This window comes from Lagenorhynchus albirostris, chromosome 4 (assembly GCF_949774975.1).
Source record: "Lagenorhynchus albirostris chromosome 4, mLagAlb1.1, whole genome shotgun sequence".
NCBI lineage: Eukaryota > Metazoa > Chordata > Mammalia > Artiodactyla > Delphinidae > Lagenorhynchus > Lagenorhynchus albirostris.
Genome location: NC_083098.1, coordinates 110,503,968 through 110,515,628, shown reverse-complemented (window position 1 = coordinate 110,515,628; position 11,661 = coordinate 110,503,968).

The following is an 11,661-nucleotide window of genomic DNA, read 5'->3' as shown; positions in this document are numbered from 1 at the left end:
TTGGAAAACAACTTGTACACTAACATCTTGAATCCTACGTCAGATACTATCTATAGGGGTGGTGAAAGGGTCTTCTAACTTTAGACTACGTGATGCTGGGAGGATATGCACGTTTTGGTAAACAAAGCGAGTTGACCCGTGAGGGCATCTTACAGATGATGAAGCAAGTTACAGTTCAATGGCTCTAGCTGATGGCTACCCTTGGTTTTACAGGGAGATGCCTTCTAAATTGTCACCAGATGGTACTTTCTAGGTGTCTGGGTCCTGGCTGCTTCCTCATGGGCTCCTGGGTTTATGTCCTCATGGTGAGATGTGTGGCTTCAAGGCACGTGAAAGAGCCACACAGCTGGGGAAACTCCTCAGGGCGCTCTGGTACAAGTGGAATAAGGCCACATCGTGTCCTTGTGTCTGCTTCACTTAGAATCTTCGAGGTTTATCCACATTTGTTACATGCGTCAACATTACTCCTTTCTAATGTCTGAAAGAGACCTGGCATACATGTATCATCCTTCGTTTCTATTCATCTGTTAAGGACACTTGGAGTTTCCTTTTGATTCTTTGATTCTTCACTCTGGTCTCTTCCTAGCAGCCCCATCATGGGGCTCTACCTTTGTGATCCCATCTAAGCCTAATACTCTCAGAGCCCCACACCTCCAAATACCATCACACTGAGGGTTAGGAGTTCAACATATGAACTTTAGGGGGGCATCACACTGAGGGTTAGGAGTTCAACATATGAACTTTAGGGGGCATAGAAACATTGTCTATAACAGCTGAGCTTTTAGCTATCTCATCCTGAAGTAGGTGAGCTGTTTTTTTCCCCAAAACATCTTTTGTGATAAAATACCTACAACATAAAATTTGCCACTTGAACTATCTTAAGCGTACAGTATACAAGCATTACAATCAGTATGCAATCGGTGGCAATCATTACTGATGGCTGTACAATATTGTTAGGGTAATTTGAAAACTTGTTCAGCACTCTACAAAAACTCTGCAACTATTAAGCAATGACTCACATTCCCCCCCATCTCCAGCCCTTGGCAACCTCTAATCTATTAATTAACTTGCTTATTCTCTATTTCATGTCATTTGATCACAAAGCATTTGTCCTTTTGTCTGGCTTATTTATTCTAAATAACTTCAAATTTCATCCACGTTGTGCAATGTGTCAGAAATCCAATCCTTCCCTGGGTCTGAATAACAATCCATTGCCTGGATATACCAAGTTTTATTTCTCTTCACTTGTTGATGGATAATGGAGTTTCCACATCTTGGCTCTTGTGAATATTGCAGTCAATACTGGTGTACAGGTAACTGCTGAAATCCATGTTTTCAGTTCTTTTGAGTGTTTAACAGGAATGACTAGGTCAAATGGTAATTCTGTGCTTAGCACTTTGAAGAACTGTCAAACAATGAACTGGTTCTTGAGGCGCTTCTATGTAGAAGACATAAGGTCCTAAGGTCCTTTTGGAATAAGACCCCCCACAGGTGACAAAATCAACTCCTTGTAGTTTCATACTTGAAGCTGAACATCTAGGAAGGTCATATCTGCTACATTAACCTCTGGAAGAGGAAGCCCAGCCATCCATTCAGGGGGTCAAGATTCTTTCTTCAAGGACACTTGTGGATCATTGGTTGTTAAGAGTCAACAGACCTGAAAGCTCAGTCCTTTTCTCAATGAATTCTTGTATGAAGATCTTCCCTGTTAAGTAGTTTCAGATTTTGAAGCCAGTGACTCCTTATCCAATGGCAGAAAATAGAAACCACGTTGCAGCTCTTCCGTAGCATCTTGTTTCTGCCTCACGAGATTTCCTGCTGTACTCTGCAGCGCTTAGGAACATGCCTGACTTCCCTGAGGCAGCCAGTCTTGAGCCTCGAGTGGTTCACCATGATGCTTATCCTTTGATTTTGGGGGTATCTTTCCAGGCCTTGTCCTCGATACCTGGGGGTAGAGGGTCTATCTAGTGATGAGTAAAAATAGAAATATTAGTTTTAATCCCATCTTTCAGAATCAAGACTGGAGAGTTTTTATCATGCTTTTAGAAGTTCTTGGGACTGACTGGCCATTAAAAGTTTACATCCTTACAGGGATCCTGGAAGGGGGCCAGTTCTATGCATTATAGGCATACCTGGAGATACTGCAGGTTCAGTTCCAGACCACCACAAAAAAGCGAAGATCAGTGTCACACGTTTTTTGGTTTCCCAATGTGGATAAAAGTTGTTTAGACCACCCTGTAGTCTATTAAGTGTGTAATAGCATGTACATTAAATTCCTTATTGCTAAAAATTGCTAACCACCACCTGAACCTTCAGTGAGTAATAACCTTATTGCTGGTGGGGAGTCTCACCTTGATGTTGATGGCTGTCGACTTATCAGGGTGGTGATTGCTGAAAGTTGGGGGGTAGCTGTGGCGATATCTTAATAAGACGACAATGAAGCCTGCCATGTTGACTCTCTTTCACGATTTCTCTGTAGCATGAAATGCTGTTTGGCATTTTACCCATAGAACTTTCAAAACTTGAGTCAATCCTCTGAAACTCTGCTGCTGCTGCTTTCATTGACTAAGTTGCTGTAACATTCTAAGTCACTTGTCATTTCAGTAGTCTTCATGGCATCTTCACAGGGTAGATCCTTTCTCTTCTCTAAGAAGCAACTCTTCATTCGTTAAAGTGTTATAGAGCGCAGCAATTTGGTCATATCTTCAGGCTCCACCTCACTCTAGTTCTCCTGCTAGTTCTATCACCTCCATAGTTACTTCCTCTGCTGAAGTCTTGAACCCCTCAGTCATCCATGAGTGTTGGAATCGACTTCTTCCAAATTCCTTTGAATGTTTATTTGACCTCTTCCCATGAATGACAAATGTTCTTCATGGCATCTAGAATGGCGAATCCTTTCCAGAAAGTTCATGTACTTTGCCCAGATTCAGAGGAATCACTCCTCATGGCAGCTATAGCCTTATGAAATGTTTTTAAAATAATGAGACTTGAAAGTCAAAATGACTTCTTGATCCATGGCTGCAGAATGGATGTTGTTAGCAGGCATGAAAACGACATAAATCTCTTACATCTCCATCAGAGCTCTTGGGTGACCAGGTGTATTTTCAATGGGCAATAATATTTTGAAAGGAATCTTTTTCTGAGCAGTAGGTATCAACAGTTAAAATATTCAGGAAACCATGTTAACAAAATATGCTGTCATTCAGGCTTTGTGCCATTTACAGAGCACAGGCAGAGTCCATTTAGCATAATTAAGGGCCTAGGATTTTTTTTTTTTTTTTTTTGCGGTACGGGCCTCTCACTGTTGTGGCCTCTCCCATTGTGGAGCACAGGCTCCAGACGCGCAGGCTCAGTGGCCATGGCTCACGGGCCTAGCCGCTCCGCGGCATGTGGGATCTTCCCGGACCGGGGCACGAACCCGTGTCCCCTGCATCGGCAGGCGGACTCTCAACCACTGCGCCACCAGGGAAGCCCCGGGGCCTAGGATTTTTGAAATCATAAATGAACATTGGCTTCAACTTATTCCCCAGCTGCATGAGTGCCGAACAAGAGTCAGCCTGTCTTAAAGCTTTGAAGGCAGGCGTTGACTTCTCTTCAGCTATGAGATTCTCTAATATGAGGCTGTGTTTTCTGCATTAAAAAAATCTGTTTAGTGTAGCCACCTTCATTAGTGATCTTAGCTAGATCTTTTGGATAACTTGTTGCAGCTTCTCCATCATCAGTTTTTACTTCCTCTTGCACTTCTAAGTTAGGGAAGATGGCTTCTTTCCTTAAACCTCCTGAACCAACCTCTGCCTGTTGGTTCAAACTTATGCAGCTTCCTCACCTCCCTGACTTCATATTGAAGAGAGTTAGGGCCTTGCTCTGGATTAGGCTCTGGCTTAAGGGAATGTTGTGGCTGGTTTGCTCTTCTATCCAGAGCAGTAAAACTTTCTCCATGTCAGCAATAAGGCTGTTGAACTTTCTTTGTGCGTTCGCGTTCACTGGAGAAGCACTTTCAATTTCCTTCAAAAACTTTTCCTTTGCATTCACAACTTGGCTAACTGTTTGGCACGAGAGACCTGGTAGCTTTCGGCCTCTCTCAGCTTTTGACATGCCTTCCTCACTCAGCTTAATCATTCTAGCTTTCGATTTAAGGTGAGACATGCGACTCTTCCTTTCATTTAACCCTACAATGGCCTCTAAGAGTTCATTCATTGGCCTAATTTCAATGCTGTTGTATCTCAGGAAATTGAGAGGCACAAGGAGAGGGGGAGATACGGTGGAGTGGCCAGTTGGTAGAGCCGTCAGAACAGTTATATGGGTGCAGTTCATGGTGTCCCCAAACAATTATAATAACAACATCAAAGATCACTGATCAGAGATCACCGTACCAAATACAATAATGAAGTTCGAAATATTGTGAGAATCACATTGTAACAGACATGCAGTGAACACATGTTTTTGGAAAAATGGTACTGATACTTGCTCGATGCAGAGTTGCCACAAACCTGCAATTTGTTTAAAAACAAAAAAGGGAAATGCAATGAAGTGGAGCACACAGATCAGGTGTACCTGTGAAGCTATCCTGGTGTGTGGTCTCCTGCCTTCCACCACCTACCTGCCCTGGAGTGACTGAGTCTGGGGGTCCTGGATAGTCTTCTGTGGCTGGACCTGTCTTTCCTGGTGAGAGAAGTACCCAGAAAGGGCTGTGGGGGCCATGGAGGCATTTTTGATAACTTGGTACAACCATCTGGGGCACCTGCTGGTAAAGAGAGGTTGGATTCCCAAGCCCTTTCTTTGAAGGTCAGCCTCAAGTACAAGCTGTGTGTTCACCTGATGGGGGCCAGTGTGCCCACCCGAGTGGCCGTGCAGAGTGGAGAGGATGTGCACTGCCCAACGGCTTGCCCTCTCTACCCCAGCACTAAACATGGGGCATCCTTATAACCCCTGGGCTTGTGCCCCTCAGAGCCCAGAGAATCTCCAAGGAGTTACCATCCCTGTTGAGTCTGAGTTCCCTCTCCTAGAATAATTCCTGCTTCTGAAACATAGTCTGTGGGCCTGCAGAGGAGGGGGTGCCGGTCCTTGTGCTGAGGGGCTCTGGCCAGAGGGAGCTATTGGCCAAGAGACTGAGGAGAGGATTGAGCCCCTTGCTCTCACAGAGGGGAGGAGGCTGTCAGAGTGGCCAAACTTGTCACATGTGTCCCCTACTGGTCTCCATTTGGTAGTCAGGTGCTGGCACTGCTGGGGGCTGGGCCATGATGCAGCTTTGGGGAGGTGTAGGTGGGTAGGGCTATAAAGCAATCTGCAGGTTAACCAAGTTCTTCAGGGTCATCTGTGATATGTGGCCTGACTTTCTGAGCGTCCAATAGTGTAAATTGGTTTTTTTAAGTGAAAATGTTTATATAGAGAGACACACTCCATAGACAGAGTGTGGGCCATTTCAGAAGGCGAGAGCGACCCCAATAGTGTAAATTGTGATTGAAGAGTAAACATTTACATGAAGCCCTTTGACTTACCTGTATATAACAAGGGCTTTATATTAAGGATCATGGTTTTTGTCTGTGAAACTTTGAAATGTATCACTTCTGCCAGATGGCAGTGAGTGGATTTGACAAAATCACCACCTTAACTGGCTCGTTAGGCAATTCACTTTTGCTGTTCTTGTCCTGTGGGTATATTGTAGTTTCAAAATGTACACTGAAGCCATCCTTGGAAAATACCTGTCAGCTTTGCCAACTTGGGCAGGGTTATGGGCTTTCAAACTAGACTGTCCTCGTCCATGACTGGGAATGGAAAGTATAAATGCTGCTCTGCCCCCATATTTCTGACCCTTTATTCTTCACACATTACTGCTAAGGAAAGGAATGAACTATATAAATTACTTAATTCCCTCTGGTTATTGCATGACAAAGTGAATTTTTAAAATAAATTTATTTATTTGGTTTATTTTTGGCTGCATTGGGTCTTCGTTGCTGCACGTGGGCTTTCCCTAGTTGCGAGCGGGGGCTATTCTTCGTTGCGATAAGCGGGCTTCTCATTGCAGTGGCTTCTCTTGTTGAGAAGCACAGGCTCTAGGCGTGCGGGCTTCAGTAGTTGTGGCATGGGGCTTCAGTAGTTGCGACTCGTGGGCTCTAGAGCGCAGGCTCAGTAGTTGTGGTACATGGGCTTAGTTGCTCCGCGGCACGTGGGATCTTCCCGGACCAGGGCTCGAACCCGTGTCCCCTGCATTGGCAGGCGGGTTCTTAACCACTGCACCACCAGGGAAGCCCGACAAAGTGAATTTTAAGATCTCTTATTAGGAACATACTTAGACATAAACATACATAGTGAGCATAGCGTAATACGTACGCAGAACCATCTCCTTGACTCCGTGCAATTTGTTCTTGATTAAATGCTCTCCAAGCCTCACCTGAGGCAGTTAAGATAGTCAGGTGTATTAGAGGTGGTCACGGGATGCTGACTGTGACAAGCAGGTGACGCATGTCACTCATAGGTCTGATAAACAGTGAGCATAGAAACTATCTAAGCAGGGACGATAATGTCAGGCCCTGGTCACCAGGACCACTCCACCTGCAGGTTGGATCTGGGAGCGGACTTCTCCCAAGCCCTGCTTAGCTTGACGTGACTGGGTGCCTTCATGTTAAAGAGAACGCATTTCCAGCTTCTCCAGAGATGGGCTTGTCTCATCTTAGCACGTCTTGCTGCCTGTGAACAGCATCTCTGGCTCATCCAGCTGCTTCAAGTTGGACGTGGTTGGGAGCTCCTTAGGGGTCTGTGCTCTGGTGCTCTCTGGCCAGGAGGTCATGTGGTGAGCCTAGCCAGGGCTAGCCCAGCCCTGAGGCTGATGCAGGGCCAGCAGAGAAGATGCAGCTAGAGAAAAGACGTGCCCAGGCCTACCCTAGTGCTGAGTAGGTTTTAGGGGTGTTCCAGGATTTCGGTTGTCTAGGTCAAGGTCTGATATTCGTAGGGAGCATAGCATCTCTCAGGGTGGGCTTGGGAGACCAGAATGTCAAGCTTCCATGGGCTTCTGCTCTCCATGTCTGCTGTTGTGATGCCCTCGGGCCACCAGGTGGTGCCAAAGGGCTCCCCTCAGCCAGGAGCCAGGCAGGAAACTCTGGGGACTCAAGAATGGGTTTTGGGGCTTCCCTGGTGACACAGTGGTTGAGAATCTGCCTGCCAATGCAGGGCACACGGGTTCGAGTCCTGGTCTGGGAGGATCCCACATGCCGTGGAGCAACTGGGCCCGTGAGCCACAACTACTGAGCCTGTGCGCCTGGAGCCTGTGCTCCGCAACAAGAGAGGCCGCGACGGTGAGAGGCCCGCGCACTGCGATGAAGAGTGGCCCCAGCTCGGAGCTTCTGGGAAGATGGCGGAAGAGTAAGACGTGGAGATCACCTTCCTCCCCACAGATACACCAGAAATATACCTACACGTGGAACAACTCCTACAGAACACCTACTGAACGCTGGCAGAGGACCTCAGACCTCCCAAAAGGCAAGAAACCCCTCACGTACCTGGGTAGGGCAAGAATAAACAGAGACAAAAGGATAGGGACGGGACCAGCACCAGTGGGAGGGAGCTGTGAAGGAGGAAAGGTTTCCACACACTAGGAAGCCCCTTCGCGGGCGGAGACTGCGGGTGGCGGAGGGGGAAGCTTCGGAGCGGAAACTCCGGAAGAGAGCACAGCAACAGGGGTGCGGAGGGCAAAGCGGGGAGATTCCCGCACAGAGGATCAGGGCCGACCGGCACTCACCAGCCCGAGAGGCTTGTCTGCTCACCCACCGGGGCAGGTGGGGCTGGGAGCTGAGGCTCGGGCTTCGGTCGGAGCGCAGGGAGAGGACTGGGGTTGGCAACGTGAACACAGCCTGCAGGGGGTTAGTGCGCCACGGCTAGCCGGGAGGGAGTCCGGGGAAAAGTCTGGACCTGCCGAAGAGGCAAGAGACTTTTCTTCCCTCTTTGTTTCCTGGTGCGCGAGGAGAGGGGATTAAGAGCCCTGCTTAAAGGAGCTCCAGAGACGGGCGCGAACCGCGGCTAACAGCGCGGACCCCAGAGATGGGCATGAGACACTAAGGCTGCTGCTGCCGCCACCAAGAAGCCTGTGTGCGAGCACAGGTCACTCTCCACACCCCGCTTCCGGGGAGCCTGTGCAGCCCGCCACTGCCAGGGTCCCGGGATCCAGGGACAACTTCCCCGGGAGAACACACAGCGCGCCTCAGGCTGGTGCAACGTCATGCTGGCCTCTGCAGCCGCAGGCTCGCCCCGCACTCCGTGCCCCTCCCTCTCCCCGGCCTGAGTGAGCCAGAGCCCCCGAATCAGCGGCTCCTTTAACCCCGTCCTGCCTGAGCGAAGAACAGACGCCCTCCGGCGACCTACACGCAGAGGTGGGTGCAAATCCAAAGCTGAGCCCCTGGAGCTCTGCAAACAAAGAAGAGAAAGGGAAATCTCTCCCAGCAGCCTTAGAAGCAGTGGATTAAATCTCCACAATCAACTTGATGTACCCTGCATCTGTGGAATACCTGAATAGACAACGAATCATCCCAAATTGAGGAGGTGGACTTTGAGAGCAAGGTTTATGACTTTTCCCCTTTTCCTCTTTTTGTGAGTGTATGTGTCAGTGTGAGATTTTATCTGTATAGCTTTGCTTCCACCATTTGTCCTAGGGTTCTATACGTCCTTTTTTTAAAAAAATTTTTTTCTTAATAATTATTTTTTATTTTAATAACTTTATTATATTTTATCTTTATTTTACTTTATCTTCTTTCTTTCTTTTTTTCTTCCTTCCCTCCTTCCCTCCTTCCTTCCTCCCTCCCTCCCTTCTTCCTTCCTTCCTTCCTTCCTTCCTTCTTTCCTTCCTTCCTTCCTTCCTTCCTTCCTTCCTTCCTTCCTTTCTTTCTTTCTTTCTTTCTTTCTTTCTTTCTTTCTTTCTTTCTTTCTTTCTTTCTTTCTTTCTTTCTTTCTTTCTACTAATTCTTTCTTTCTACTTTTTCTCCCTTTTATTCTGAGCCGTGTGGATGAAAGGCTCTTGGTGCTGCAGCCAGGAGTCAGTGCTGTGCCTCTGAGGTGGGAGAGCCAACTTCAGGACACTGGTCCACAAGAGACCTCCCAGCTCCACATAATATCAAATGGCGAAAATCTCCCAGAGATCTCCATCTCAACACCAGCACCCAGCTTCACTCAACGACCAGCAAGCTACAGTGCTGGACATCCTATGCCAAACAACTAGCAACACAGGAACACAACCCCACCCATTAGCAGAGAGGCTGCCTAAAATCATAATACAGCCCCACACACCCCAAAACACACCACCAGATGTGGACCTGCCCACCAGAAAGACAAGAGCCAGCCTCATCCACCAGAACACAGGCACTAGTCCCCTCCACCAGGAAGCCTACACAACCCACTGAACCAACCTTAGCCACTGGGGACAGACACCAAAAAGAACGGGAACTATGAACCTGCAGCCTGCAAAAAAGAGACCCCAAACACAGTACGACAAGCAAAATGAGAAGACAGAAAAACACACAGCAGATGAAGAGCAAGATAAAAACCCACCAGACCTAACAAATGAAGAGGAAATAGGCAGTCTACCTGAAAAAGAATTCAGAATATTGATAGTAACGATGATCCAAAATCTTAGAAATAGAATGGACAAAATGCAAGAAATATTTAACAAGGACCTAGAAGAACTAAAGTTGAAACAAACAACGATGAACAACACAATAAATGGAATTAAAAATACTCTAGATGGGATCAATAGCAGAATAACTGAGGCAGAAAAACGGATAAGTGACCTGGAAGATAAAATAGTGGAAATAACTACTGCAGAGCGGAATAAAGAAAAAAGAATGAAAGAAGTGAGGACAGTCTCAGAGACCTCTGGGACAACATTAAACAAACCAACATTTGAATTATAGGGGTTCCAGAAGAAGAAAAGAAAAAGAAAGGGACTGAGAAAATATTTGAAGAGATTATAGTTGAAAACTTCCCTAATATGGGAGAGGAAATAGTTAATCAAGTCCAGGAAGCACAGAGAATCCCATACAGGATAAATCCAAGGAGAAATACACCAAGACACATATTAATCAAACTGTCAAAAATTAAATACAAAGAAAACATATTAAAAGCAGCAAGGGAAAAACAACAAATAACACACAGGGGAATCCCCGTAAGGTTAACAGCTGATCTTTTAGCAGAAACTCTGCAAGCCAGAAGGGACTGGCAGGACATGTTTAAAGTGATGAAGGAGAAAAACCTGCAACCAAGATTACTCTACCCAGCAAGGATCTCATTCAGATTTGATGGAGAAATTAAAACCTTTACAGACAAGCAAAAGCTGAGAGAGTTCAGCACCACCAAACCATCTTTACAACAACTGCTAAAGGAACTTCTCTAGGCAAGAAACACAAGAGAAGGAAAAGACCTATAATAACAAACCCAAAACAATTAAGAAAATGGGAATAGGAACATACATATCGAGGAGTACCTTAAATGTACATGGACTAAATGCTCCCACCAAAAGACACAGATTAGCTGAATGGATACAAAAACAAGACCCATATATTTGCTGTCTACAAGAGACCCACTTCACCTAGAGACACATACAGGCTGAAAGTAAGGAAATGGAAAAAGATATTTCATGCAAATGGAAACCAAAAGAAAGCTGGAGTAGCAATTCTCATATCAGACAAAATAGACTTTAAAATAAAGAATATTAGAAGAGACAAAGAAGGACACTACAAAATGATCAAGGGATCGATTGAAGAAGAAGATATAACAATTGTAAATATTTATGCACCCAACATAAGATCACCTCAATACATAAGGCAAATACTAACAGCCATAAAAGGGGAAATCAACAGTAGCACAATCATAGTAGGGGACTTTAACACCCCACTTTCACCAATGGATAGATCATCCAAAATGAAAATAAATAAGGAAACACAAACTTTAAATGATACATTAAACAAGATGGACTTAATTGATATTTATAGGACATTCCATCCAAAAACAACAGAATACACATTTTTCTCAAGCGCTCATGGAACATTCTCCAGGATAGATCATATCTTGGGTCACAAATCAAGCCTTGGTAAATTTAAGAAAATTGAAATTGTATCAAGTATCTTTTCTGACCACAATGCTATGAGACTAGATATCGATTACAGGAAAAGATCTGTAAAAAATACAAACACATGGAGGCTAAACAATACACTACTTAATAATGAAGTGATCACTGAAGAAATCAAAGGAAATAAAAAAATACCTAGAAACAAATGACAATGGAGACACGACGACCCAAAATCTATGGGATGCAGCAAAAGCAGTTCTAAGAGGGAAGTTTATAGCAATACAATCCTACCTTAAGAAACAGGAAACATCTCAAATAAACAACCTAACCTTGCACCTAAAGCAATTAGAGAAAGAAGAACAAAACAACCCCAAAGTTAGCAGAAGGAAAGAAATCATAAAAATCAGATCAGAAATAAATGAAAAAGCAATGAAGGAAATGATAGCAAAGATCAATAAAACTAAAAGCGGGTTCTTTGAGAAGATAAACAAGATTGTTAAACCATTAGCCAGACTCATCAAGAAAAAAAGGGAGAAGACTCAAATCAATCGAATTAGAAATGAAAAAGGAGAAGTAACAACTGACACTGCAGAAATACAAAAGATCATGAG